This window comes from Cyprinus carpio, chromosome B23 (genome assembly GCF_018340385.1).
Source record: "Cyprinus carpio isolate SPL01 chromosome B23, ASM1834038v1, whole genome shotgun sequence".
Classification (NCBI taxonomy): domain Eukaryota; kingdom Metazoa; phylum Chordata; class Actinopteri; order Cypriniformes; family Cyprinidae; genus Cyprinus; species Cyprinus carpio.
The window spans coordinates 1,484,977-1,499,031 of NC_056619.1; the positions used below are offsets into that span (position 1 = coordinate 1,484,977).

Below are 14,055 nucleotides of genomic sequence, written 5' to 3' on the forward strand. Positions count from 1 at the left end.
TTCTACATCAGTGCCTGTTTAGCCCCACCCACTTATTCTACAGCATTGCCTGTTTAGCTCTGCCCACCCATTCTAATCACTCTCTGTTTAGCCCCGCCCACCTATTCTACATCACTGCCTGTTTAGCCCTCCCCATGATTCTACAGCGCTGCCTGTTTCACCCCGTCCACTGATTCTACATCGTTACCTGTTTAGCCCCGCCCAATGATTCTACATCGTTACCTGTTTAGCCCCGGCCAATGATTCTACATCGTTACCTGTTTAGCCCCGCCCAATGATTCTACAGCGCTGCCTGTTTAGCCCCGCCCAATGATTCTACATCGTTACCTGTTTAGCCCTGCCCAATGACTCTACAGCGCTGCCTGTTTCACCCCGTCCAGTGATTCTACATCGTTACCTGTTTAGCCCCGCCCAATGATTCTACAGCGCTGCCTGTTTAGCCCCGCCCAATGATTCTACATCGTTACCTGTTTAGCCCCGCCCAATGATTCTACAATGCTGCTGTTTAGCCCCACCCAATGATTCTACATCGTTACCTGTTTAGCCCCGCCCAATGATTCTGCAGCGCTGCCTGTTTAGCCCCGCCCAATAATTCTACATCATTACCTGTTTAGCCCCACCCAATGATTCTACATCGCTGCCTGTTTAGCCCACCCACTGATTCTACATCGTTACCTGTTTAGCCCCGCCCACTGATTCTACATCGTTACCTGTTTAGCCCCGCCCACTGATTCTACATCGTTACCTGTTTAGCCCCGCCCACTGATTCTACCGCGCTACCTGTTTAGCCCCGCCCACTGATTCTACATCGTTACCTGTTTAGCCCCGCCCACTGATTCTACAGCGCTGCCTGTTTAGCCCCGCCCACTGATTCTACATCGTTACCTGTTTAGCCCCAGCCCACTGATTCTACATCGTTACCTGTTTAGCCCCGCCCACTGATACTACAGCGCTGCCTGTTTAGCCCACCCAATGATTCTACATCGTTACCTGTTTAGCCCCGCCCACTGATTCTACAGCCCTGCCTGTTTAGCCCCGCCCACTGATTCTACATCGTTACCTGTTTAGCCCCCGCCCGATGATTCTACCGCGCTGCCTGTTTAGCCCCGCCCAATGATTCTACATCGTTACCTGTTTAGCCCCGCCCACTGATTCTACATCGTTACCTGTTTAGCCCCACCCAATGATTCTACATCGCTGCCTGTTTAGCCCACCCAATGATTCTACATCGTTACCTGTTTAGCCCCGCCCACTGATTCTACATTGTTACCTGTTTAGCCCCGCCCACTGATTCTACATCGTTACCTGTTTAGCCCCGCCCACTGATACTACAGCGCTGCCTGTTTAACCCCCGTCCAGTGATTCTACATCGTTACCTGTTTAGCCCCGCCCACTGATTCTACAGCGCTGCCTGTTTAGCCCCGCCCACTGATTCGTGCATGTAGTTATGAGTGAGGCGAATGTGCAGGTCTACACAGAAACCAAATGATAAAGATACTCTGAAGACAAGAAGACTGTGCCAAGCTGTGGAAAAACAGTGTTTGCACTGCCTTCCTTCTGATCCCAACATTACGAAAGAGTGGATTTTTAATGAAGTTCCAGAATGCGTCAGTGAGAAGTTGGTCCTTTGTTCTCTTCATTTTACCACAGATTTGTTTACAAAAGGCACAGTTCAATGCAGGATTTTCAGAAAGATTGAAACTAAAAGATGCTGTGCTGAATATATTGGATCCGACAGTAATGTCGCAACACAAGTGTGACTGTAACTGTTTTTAATACATGGTCACTCAGTCCAGTGCCTGATTAGAAAACCAACACATTCAACTTACATGTCATCTTACTTATGTGAATATAATTGACATTTAAATGATGTGACTAATAATGGTAAAGAAACAAAGCTCTTTTTGAGCCAGACTGTGAAATCTAATCATTCTGTACTTGGTGAGCACACCACTCGCCTGTTAGCCTGCTAGCTTATGGAATCTCATCTATGATCATTTGGTAAGAACATGCAAATAATAAACTGGAAAAAATAAATCAATACACTTTTCCCCAAATGCACAATACAGCAGGCTGTTAACACATTGCAATAGAAAACTGATAGTTCCACCAAGTTGTAGTTTCGTGTAACAGCAGTGGCTCCGCACCAAACCAAAAGCCTGAATTTGATTGGTTAGCCAGTGTTTAATTTCAGGACATCATCAGACACAGACCATCTGCAGACTGTTCCAGTATTACACACAGCAGAGCCCAGAATTAATGATCTCCCGATTCCCCACAGAACCCTGACAAAGTAACTCAATGATCCCGACCCTAGAGGTACTCCTCCAAACAAAAGCAGGGCGTCCCATGTGTGTTTCCCATTCAAGCCTCTCTTCATGCTACATGTCAGCTGTCAGAACATATTCACATTTACACTGAAATCAGCATAAGACTCTGCGCGGGAATTTACAGTTCTGTATTTTGGGAGGAATTAACACAATTTAAATAGTAAATAGTAAAATAACAAACCAAAAAAGGGATTTCAAATAGTAATTACAACTCCAAATTCATAAAGCTGTATTCATAAACACTGGGCAAAATGACACTGCATGCATTACCATATATTATTAAATCATTAACAGAATATACATGACTATTTAATGATATCAGAGCTGCATTATAGAGCTGGGATGTGATGCTGTCTTTCTCAAGAGCTCCTTTATCACATATCAGAGCTTTGCCAAAGCATTTCCTGGAAGACTTCTGGAATTGTTCATGTATAAGAGCCCCATTCAGTTCACAGAGTTCACACACACACACACACACACACACACACACATCACATTTTGGGAACACACACACACACACACACACACACACACATTTCAGTAAAACGGCATGGGTCACATTTTGGGAATTTGGGAATAAATGTCAGTAAACTGCTGGCTATCCATCCAGGGTGCCCCTGCCTATAGCATGAGATGCTGGGATAAAAACAAAACAAAACAAAACAAAACAAACAAACAAAAATACTTCAGTTGTATATATAAAGTACAGTGCATAAATAAATATTTAATAATAAATAAAACATAAAAACACCTTACTGATGGTGACAAAACTATTTTCCAGTTAACACAACATTTTGTCAAAACTATATCCCAGCTTTGTAAGGTGAATGCACCATATATATATTTACATACTCTAACACTCTCTGTTCTTTTTCTAGTCTATCTACTTGTTTTCTTTTTATTTACTATAATAAATCTGTTCTTTTTTAACTTTCTGTGTGTACTTGGAATCGTTACAGTACTTACTTATTATTTTATACATATTATTTTGTTGGTTTGATTGCTTCTATTGTCCACATTTGAAGTTGCTTTAGCACCTGCTAAATGATTAAATGCAATGTCAATGTCAATATGTCAATATGTATCCATTAATCAATGTGGTTTGTGTTTTATTTAAATGCAAATCAAATCTTCCAGTGTCAGTTTGGCTCAAACCAATGAGTGAGCATGTTATTACAGTAAGCTGGGCTGTTTGCTGGGAGCTGGTTAAGGGCCCAGAGAGAAGCAGGGAACCAATCAAACACACTCTGGTTTGAGGGAAATGAAAAGAATTGCAGCCTTGGGCAGATCAAGTTTTTGCGGTGGTTGAGGGACTGTAATGCTGAAAACCATGTGTGATTATACACAGAGATGATAGAGTCCCAGCAGATTATACTGTTCTAACAGAAACTCCAATTACAGCACTGAGAAATGCTGAAAGTAATCATTTTGATTGCAATGATTTGGAAAGGCTTGTCCCACTCATATACTACTATGCACAATAACACAAAGTGATGTAAATATAATGTATGCAGAGTTCAGGTCAAGTCACCTTTATTTCTGTAGTGCTTTATACAACACAGATTGTTTCAAAGCAGCTTTACAGTGATGAACAAGAGAATACTGTAGTGATTCAGTGATACAAACAACTGAAAAACAACAGTAAACAGTTTGTTGTGGTTTGGGTTCAGTTCAGAGATATTGTGAGAGTATTAAAAAAACTCAAATGATGACTCCATGAAGCGCTCGAGACATTACACTCTACAGCTGCTGTAGTGTAGCTGACTGAAGATGAGTATTGAGGACAAAAAAAGAGAGGCATTTAGTGAAATTCGCAACACTTACTACATAAGTCTAACGGAAAGAAAGCCTAACCTTTCTAAAAAAAAGAAGAAAGAGAGTTTGGATGCTTGAAAGGAATTTTGTAGCGTATAACAGAAATGACTTGACTCTCCGGACACAGGGAGGATCCGTGACATTCAATAACAGAAGAACACTGAAAGACAGGACAGACTTGGGACGCAGGCGACGAGGGAATAAGAGAGCTCCTCTGTATGTGACTGACCTTATGACACTTTTGTAAAATCTAGTTGTTATTATTATTATTTAACAGTGTGTCAGTTCTGTTTCTCCATTAGCTGATTCCTGAAAGTATATATATATTAAAAAACTGAAACACAGAAGCACTCTGGGGACTTGCTGATATGCTCACTGTTATTCAGAGTAAATGAGTCAATGAAGAAAACAAAGACTCCTTTCTGTTTGAGGACGTGAAAGAGTGAATGTGTGGAAAGACTCAGAGGCAGACGTAGATGAAGACAATGAGTCAATAAAGTTTGGTGAACGAAAGACAGCATTCATTGGGAAAAAAAGACCTTTTTTTCTTTGATAAAAATTGGCATCTCTTTAAAAGAATAGTTTTTTGAGGTATTCACCCGTCCTCATGTGTCACGCTTCTTTCTTCTGCAGAACATGAGAGAAGGAATTGTGAACGATGTTGCAGTTGTTTTGGTAATGTGGTCTATTCCTGAAAAAACACACCTGTCTGTAATTCTGTAATGACTGAATGTAATGATTACTTCAAGATTTTTGGGGACAGTTATATTGTGCAGCTCCGTCTTTTAAGTAGTAACTATTTGAATTAAATATATGAATGTACAGTATATATATACAAAACGTGTTATATCGATGAAGCATTTTGAGCAAATTAAAAACTAAGACTCAAATTTTGAAAAAGCAAGCAGTAATGTCTGACTTCTTTCAGCTTCAAAGGATTCAACATGTCATCTGATGCTGATGAAGCATTTTGAGGAAAGTAAAAACCAGGGCTGCCAACTCTCACGCTACAGACTCTGTTCTCACACTATGAGAGCATTTACTCACGCAGTGCCAGTGACGTTTGTCTGTATGAGTTCTTGTTCTTTATATTTGTAACATATGGTACAGTCGTGCTACTGTATGTCAGATGAGGAAGAAGAGTGCTGTGTTCACGAATATAAACATGACTCTAAATGTGATATTGATTCTTGTTCAAAAACAAGTAATGGCTTACAGTTCAGAAACAGTATAGTGTTTTTGCTCTATCCTCCTTTTTCCTAGCGAGTCTGTTGCGTTTGAAATTATGGGAGGTTCTTCCGGTTTGTGAAAGTCCCACTCAGAAAGACTGAAGCAACTCATTTTAAATCATAATGCTGCACTACAAACAATCATTATCTGTCAGTTCAACTGAATGAGCTGTCATTTGTTCTATTTTCAGATGTCAGAAGAGTAACGTAACGCTTGGTATTTTAATGTGATGTGGTAAAACACTGCAAGAGCTCTTCTCAGGCCGCTGCATTCTTTTTCTCCTGTTTTTTCTTTCTCTTTTCATTTGTTTTCTGCTGTAACAATATGAAAAAAGACAACATATACTGCACATTTCTGGTCTGCTCTCTACTGTATATCCCATGAAAGTTTCACCGGAATGCACTGAGAGTCTCTCATTTACTTCTCCCCAAACCTCACATCTTAGATGTGTTAAAATGTAATTGTTTCCCTTTTTCACTTCTAAAGTATTTGTTATTTGCTAAAATGATGGACATGTGAAATATTATCACTCAGTCTTCCAGTTAATGAACATTTTAGATTCAGGATGTTGCACAATATAACAGAACTCTGACTGCACGGCTGCTCGAAATCTGACATTTGGAGAGGGCTCAAAAACTAACCATAAACATAAACCAAACAATTTGAATACCAAATATTGTTTAACCCTTGTGTGGTGTAATATTTTTGTTACTCAGCCAGTGTTTATGGGTCTGGTGGAACCGATGCAGTTTGGGTGTTTTATTCAGCACAATCAGAAATTATATGTTAAAATACCCAACAGATGTTTACTTCACCCCGATTACAAGCTAAATAAACATAGTTGATACTTGCCCTTTACCTTTATTAGATCACATTTATGAATTAAAGTGCTACAACCTTGTGCAGGAATGGCAGGGACAGAAACACAAACTCACACCCCCCCCCCCCCCTAAAATTTCTACTCTTTTTCCCACCACACACATAATCACACATATACATATAAATAGGTACACGGGACCTAAAATTTCTACTCTTTTTTTTCTTTTCTTTTTTTTTTTTTTTTTTTTTTTTTTTTATGGTTGAGTTTTTGAACCTGCAGACAGACCAAACATTTCCATTAATATTAACCAAAACACAAATCAAATATTTTAAAAAATATTTAATGATTCAATATGCAAAGCGTCACTGGACTTGGGGAAAAAAGCAGATATGATGAAAATATTTCCAATTAAATCCATAGCTCCCATCTCTAAACTACACAGGTGTTTGGTTCCTGAATGAACAAACTGACTGAGTGAATGATTCAATAGCCCATTCACAAAATCATGAGTCACTTGCTTCATTCCTGAATAAATCAGTCCTTTTCAACAAACTGAATGATCCAATGGCTCATTACTTAAGGCAGTGACATATTGTAACATTTAAATATAAGTTTGGCATGTGCATAATAACGATGCATCAGCCAATGTGTTATTATATTAAATAAATAGAAATATTCTCTCATTTAGTTGTTATTGCAAAATGTGCTGGCTAGGGGCCTGGGTAAACATTTACAGAATGTATAAATGACTTATGACTTTTTATAATATTTTGTAAAAATATTATTATATTATTCTATGACTTATAAACAGGCATGAAGTTTATTTACATATTTAGTGGCTATATTTTAATTAAAGATTAAAGGTTATTATGGCAAAACTATGAATACTAATTTAATAATGCAACTTAATTAGGTTGTGAACATGACTGAAATATACATCTAATTCATGGAGATAGTAAGGATTAAAACAATAATATCACTAGTTTCAACACAACACTAGGGTCCCTCTGTGCCATTTTCTTAAAAGTCATTCTCTAAAGTCTAATTTTAACTTTTTTCTTCTAAATAAAAACAAATCTAACAAATCTAACAACGTGAATGTGTCCACAGATCCATCATTAACAAGCAGACACAAAAACCTTTGAAAATGAATGCACCGGTGAGTGTGTGATGGTAATATGACTAAATATCAATGAAAATGTTCACAGTAATCTAAAAACAGACTTTCATTTAGTTTGGACACACTTCCGGTTCAAGCATGATAGAGATGATTCTGTCACTACAGCTGCAGATTATAATGACTCCTCCGCTGCACAGCCCTAATACGGAGCGCTTCAGATTTCCAGGGTTGTCAGAAACAGAAGTCAGCTTCTATAACGATGAATGGCAAACCAAACTAAAAACATCATCTTCAGTAGATATAGACACAATAGAATTCCCCCAAGAAGGAAAAATACAGAGAGATTGAGAGAGAAAGACGGTGACAAATCTATCGCCATTCCTCAGCTGTCGTGGTTGTAGTGTTTTAATGTTATTTAATTGTATTATATGTATTATTTAATGTTGTTATTATGAGTATAATGGGTAATTTAACAAAATATAGTGGCATATTTATTTATTGTGCAGTATTTAATTATGTGATGACATGCTTATGATTCAGCATTTTGCCTTCTTATAATTGAGGACAGTGAAATCAAAGTGAAATTTAGTTAATCCTGGGGAATTTAATTTAGAAATAGATTATTACTAATAGATTATTATCATTTTACATATATAGTTCTACATCATAACAACCACGCCACATGAAGAAACAATGGCTGAGCCCGTTCACCTGCTAGCGACACACACACACACACACACACACACACACACACACACACACACACACACACACACACAGAGAGAGAGAGAGAGAGAGAGAGAGATAGGTGGAGACAGCTAAAAAGCAGAGAGCATTGCTAAAAGAACACAGAATTTGTAAAATACATCTTTCACTCAGACGTATCTGATGATATTTCAGTTCGTGTTCTTCAAATGTGCCGTTACGCAGCAGTCAGACGGACTCAAGACTGCATTACACAAGAAACAAATGAGCTGCAATGTCTTACTGTTCAGCAAACTGCTCCCAAGAATTTAATGGAATACAAATTTTCCTGCTTTTACATTAATGCTTGTGTAATAATGTTTCAAATGATGAACTATTCTGAATGATTCTATCAAAATAATTCCCAATTATTGGTAGTTATTGGACATACTAACGACACACTGCAATGAAGAAAACACCCTTTTATTTCTGATAAGAGTTCCATCTGTCTCCAAGCGCAAAAGACTTTAATCTGCCGAGCTCCTTCACACACACACACACACACACACACACACCCACACAAACACACACACACACACACACACACACACACAGGCCAAGGTGTGTTCAGGCTGTCTTTGGCACCTTATCACCAAGGTATTTTCATCACACACACACACACACACACACACACACACACAAACACAAAGACACATCTGTGAAATGATCAAAGACTCTTACCTTCACAGACAGAGTAAAGGTTTTGGGTTTTGGGCTCCTCTCTGTTGGCACGGTGACACGCCTTGTTCTCCGTCTCCTCTGTGTTTCTCTCTTTCTCTTTCTCTCTGCTCATCCCTTGCGCTGACTGAGGGCTGCTGGGATGCTGCAGTGAGGGGAAACACACCCTTCTGCCTCTCTGCCCTCCTCCCACACACCTCTGATTGGTGGAAGAGCAGAGGTGACATCATCTCTTTCTCTGCTCTTTCTCTTCCACCCATCCCCTCCCTTCCTCTCTTCCTCTCTCTGCTTCTGTCTGAGCCACAATGGAGAGGTTTGGGCTTTTCCTTTTCTTACCCTGCATGCTCCCCGAGCACTCCAGCAGAAACAAAGTCAACTCTCCAAGGCCTTTTCCAGAGAGGACAGCCCTTAATTACTGTCTTCACAACAGCCTCACTCTGCCCCTTCGTTAGATTTTCCTGTTACTGTAACACCCACATATTAGGTACATTTATTTCTACACAATGGTGGTGGCAGTGTCTTTATTTTAGGAATATTAATGAGTGCAAGCCACGTATCGGATGGGAATCGTCATCATGGAAATGATGTAACGAGGCCTACAAGGAATCTTAACACAGGATGATTTTAAAACAAAATGTGTTTTTTTTTTCTGTCCAGTTGAGTGAGAGATGTCACCTACAGTAGTTTTGTGAGGTTCACTCTTGTGTGCTACAATGGAGTTGGCTTTGAGTGAAGAGTATGATTATTGTTTTTTTGGCTGAAATTTCATCTATCTATATTTAGACATCTATGGGTATTCTAAAAGGCCTAATAAAAGTGTAATTCACTAGAACATGAATATGGTTGAAAAACCCAATATGAGCATCCCCACCCCCTGCTGAGCAGCGGGAGCAGATGGAGCTGTGGGTGTGGGGGGACGGGCTGAGGGCCTTTGTCACACACATACGGGCTCTTTAATATGACGCTGTTACATGCACTCGTCTCAATGAACGTGACGTCTGCCTCTGTTAAATTTCCACATTGTTGTGTTGGTTTATGTTTTCCTTTGAAAAGTCTGGATCTTACATGTATTTGTCATAATACTACTGAGTAAAATTATTATTTTAAAATTATGAGTGTTATTATTATTATTTATTCATAGCACCAGCTGTTTGTTTCTATAGGCTACACACACACAAAAAGATCTCTTGTGTTTAAGAACTCATTCCACTCACTCATAGTGTCAGTTTGTGATGTTAAAATTTATATAATCCATATAGATAAAGTCCAGTCTTGTGCATATTCAATGATTGTAGTTTACATCACTGACAGAGTGCAGTGTTATATTGACATCATGGAATTTCTTATTAGTACATTCAAAAATGTATTTGAAACATTTTTTATTTTTTTTTGCATTTGTAATTTTGCAGTGTAAATTATTTAATTTGACTTGTAAAAGCCCTACAGTGATATATTATAATTGAATTTAGGTAACGTGTATTTTGACTGTCCAGGTGGGTGAGGGCAGAGTAAAGTGCCGTAGAGACGGCATCCTCTGTTGACCTATTGCGGCAATAGTCAAATTGGAATGGGTCTAGTGTAGCAGGGAGACAGGACTTTAAATGGGATACAACCAGCCTCTCAAAGCACTTGGCAATGAAGTGGGTGAGTGTGACAGGACAGAAGTCATTAAGGGCCGAGGCAGTGGGGTGCTTCAATACTGGCACGATGGTGGAGGTTTTGAAACTAGTGGGGACAGTTGTCTGGGCCAGGGACAGATTGAAAATGTCCCTGAAGACCTCAGCCAGCTGCTCCGCACAGGCTTTAAGCACACTACCAGGTATACCGTCAGGGCCAGCTGCCTTCCATGCATTCACCTTACACAGAGTGGAGTAAACATCTGAGGTGGAGAGTGTGAGAGGCAGTTCATTTGGTTGATGCTCAGCTTTGAGGGAGACCTCCTTATTATTTTGATCAAAACGAGCATAAAAGTGATTGAGCTCATCAGGGCGGGAGGCAGAGCTGGAGGGAGGCACAGTGCTGGGTGGTTTGTAGTCTGTGATAGTTTGTATGCCTTGCCACATACGCCAGGGGTCTGAAGAATTGAAGTGTTCTTCAATCCTCCATTTGTTTGTGAGTTTGGCCTGGCAGATACCTTTCCTCAGGTTGGCTCTGGCTGAGATGTAAGCCTCCTGGTTTCCAGACCTGAAGGCTGCATCTCTTGCTTTGAGCAGGAGACAAACCTCTCTGTTCAGCCAGGGCTTCTGATTGGGGAAATTTTTATTATTTTTTGTATGGTCACTCTGCCCACACACCAAGACAGAGTTGGTGTAAGTGTCAATGTTGATCTGAGAGTTTGTGGTGGCCTGGGCAGCAAACTCATTCCAGTCTGTGTGCTGTAATTGATGTTGAAGAGTGGAGTCAGCACCTTTCAGACAGATTTTAACAGTTCTTATTGTAGGTTTCACACGTTTGATGACCGGGGTATACTTGGGGAGCAGGAACAAAGAGAGGTGGTAAGACCCAGGTGGGGGAGGGACGTGACTTTGTCAAGTCAAGTCAAGTCACCTTTATTTATATAGCACTTTATACAAAACAGATGAACAACATTAATTAGGAAAACAGTGTGTCAATAATGCAAAATGACAGTTAAGGGGGTTCATCATTGAATTCAGTGATGTCAATTTTCAGCTAAGTTCAGTTTAAATAGTATCTGTGCAATCATTTGCAATCAAGTCAACAAAATCGCTGTAAATGAAGTGTCCCCAACTAAGCAAGCCATAGGTGACAGCAGCAAGGAACCAAAACTCCATCGGTGACAGAATGGAGAAAAAAACCTTGGGAGAAACCAGGCTCAGTTGGGGGGCCAGTTCTCCTCTGGCCGGACGAAACCAGCAGTTCAATTCCAGGCTGCAGCAAAGTCAGATTGTGCAGAAGAATCATCTGTTTCCTGTGGTCTTGTCCCGGTGGTCATCTGAGTAACAAATTTTACAGGGGATCTGTCTCTGGGGCTCTAGTTGTCCTGGTCTCCGCTGTCTTTCAGGGCTTTAGAGGTCCTTTCTAGGTGCTGATCCACCATCGGGGCTGGATACATACTGGATCCGGGTGACTGCAGTGACCATCTGATCTGGACACAGACTGGATCTGGTGCCTATGGTGACCTCGGAATAAGAGAGAAACAGACTAATATTAGCGTAAATGCCATTCTTCTAACGATGTAGCAAGTACATCGGGTGTTATGGGAAGTGTTCCCGGTTCCGGTTTACCTAATTAATGCAGCCTAAAAATCAACTAAAAGATTTTGACATCATAACCAATTTAGTGTGTTATGTGTAAGCCAGGTTAAAGGGATAGTTCTTTAATCTAGATTTAAACTGCAAGAGTGTGTCTGCCTCCCGAACAATGTTAGGTAGGTTATTTCAGAGTTTAGGTGCTAAATAGGAAAAGGATCTGCCGCAGTTGACTTTGATATTCTAGGTATTATCAAATTGCCAGAGTTTTGAGAAGCCTGCGGACGTGGAGGACTATAATGTAACAAGAGCTTATTCAAAAACTGAGGTGCTAAACCATTCAGGGCTTTATAAGTAATAAGCAAGATTTAAAAATCTATACAATGTTTGATAGGGAGCCAGTGCAGTGTTGACAGAACCAGTCTAATATGGTCATACTTCCTGATTCTAGTAAGAACTCTAGCTGCTGCATTTTGGACTAACTGGAGTTTGTTTATTAAGCGTGCAGAACAACCACCCAATAAAGCATTACAATAATCTAACCTTGAGGTCATAAACGCATGGATTAACATTTCTGCATTTGACATTGAGAGCATAGGCCGTAATTTAGATATATATTTTGAGATGGAAAAATGCAGTTTTACAAATGCTAGAAACGTGGCTTTCTAAGGAAAGATTGCTATCAAATAGCACACCTAGGTTCCTAACTAATGACGAAGAATTGACAGAGCAGCCATCAAGTCTTAGACAGCGTTCTAGGTTATTACATGCAGAGTTTTGGGTCCTATAATTAACATCTCTGTTTTTTCAGAATTTAGCAGTAAGAAATTACTCATCATCCAGTTTTTTATATCGACTATGCATTCCGTTAGTTTTTTAAATTGGTATGTTTCGCCGGGCCGCAAAGTAATATAGAGCTGAGTATCATCAGCATAACAGTGAAGCTAACACTGTGTTTCCTGATGATATCTCCCAAGGGTAACATGTAAAGCGTGAAGAGTAACGGCCCTAGTACTGAGCCTTGAGGTATTCCATACTGCACTTGTGATCGATATGATACCTCTTCATTTACTGCTATGAATTTATGGCGGTCATATAAGTACAATTTAAACCATGCTAATGCACTTCCATTAATGCCAACAAAGTTTTCTAGTCTATGCAAAAGAATGTTGTGGTCAATAGTGTCGAACACAGCACTAAGATCCAATAGCACTAATAGAAAGATACAACCATGATCAGATGATAAGAGCAGGTCATTTGTAACTCTAATAAGAGCAGTCTCAGTACTATGATACGGTCTATATCCTGACTGGAAATCCTCACAGATATCATTTTTCTCTAAGGAGGAATATAATTGTGAGGATACTACCTTTTCTAATATCTTGGACAGAAAAGGGAGATTCGAGATCGGTCTATAATTAACTAGTTCTTTGGGGACAATTTGTGGACATATCAGAGAGAGGCTTAATAACAGCCAGGTTGAAGTTTTTGGGGACATATCCTAATGACAATGAGGAATTAATAATAGTCAGAAGAGGATCTATGTTTTCTGGAAGCACCTCTTTTAGGAGCTTAGATGGAATAGGGTCTAACATACATGTTGTTGGTTTAGATCAGGGATCCTCAAATCTGGCCCATGAGATCCACTTTCATGCAGAGTTTAGCTCTAATCCTAATCAAACACACTTGATCATGCTAAACAATGCCTTCAGGTTCATTAGAAAATCAAAGGTAGGGGAGTTTGAACATGGTTGGAGCTAAACTCTGCAGTGCATTGGCCCTCCAGGGCAAGATTTGAGGAACCCTGGTTTAGATGATTTAACAAGTTTATACAATTCTTCCTCTACTATAATAGAGAATGAGTGGAACTGTTCCTCAGGGGATCTATAGTGCACTGTCTGATGCGATACTGTAGTTGACGGCTGCATGGTTACAATTTTATCTCTAATAGTATCGATCTTACAAGTAAAGTAGTTTATAAAGTCATTACTGCTGTGATGTTGGGAAATGTCAACACTTCTTGATGCTTTATTTTTCGTTAATTTAGCCACTGTATTGAATAAATACCTGGGGTTATGTTTGTTTTCTTCTAAAAGAGATGAAAAGTAA

At 39.7% G+C, this 14,055-nt stretch overlaps 1 protein-coding gene across 4 annotated transcripts in view; it reads right to left on the reverse strand.

Annotated features, from left to right (window-relative positions):
* The window catches only part of l1camb (L1 cell adhesion molecule, paralog b), a 58,507-nt gene extending 49,609 nt beyond the window's left edge, over nt 1-8,898 (reverse strand). For all 4 annotated transcript variants that reach the window (XM_042751248.1, XM_042751246.1, XM_042751247.1 and 1 more), the window contains exon 1: nt 8,741-8,898. The gene's annotated coding sequence lies outside the window, so the exon portion shown is untranslated. The remainder of the gene's footprint in view (nt 1-8,740) is intronic.
* Nucleotides 8,899-14,055: the final 5,157 nt, after the last annotated feature.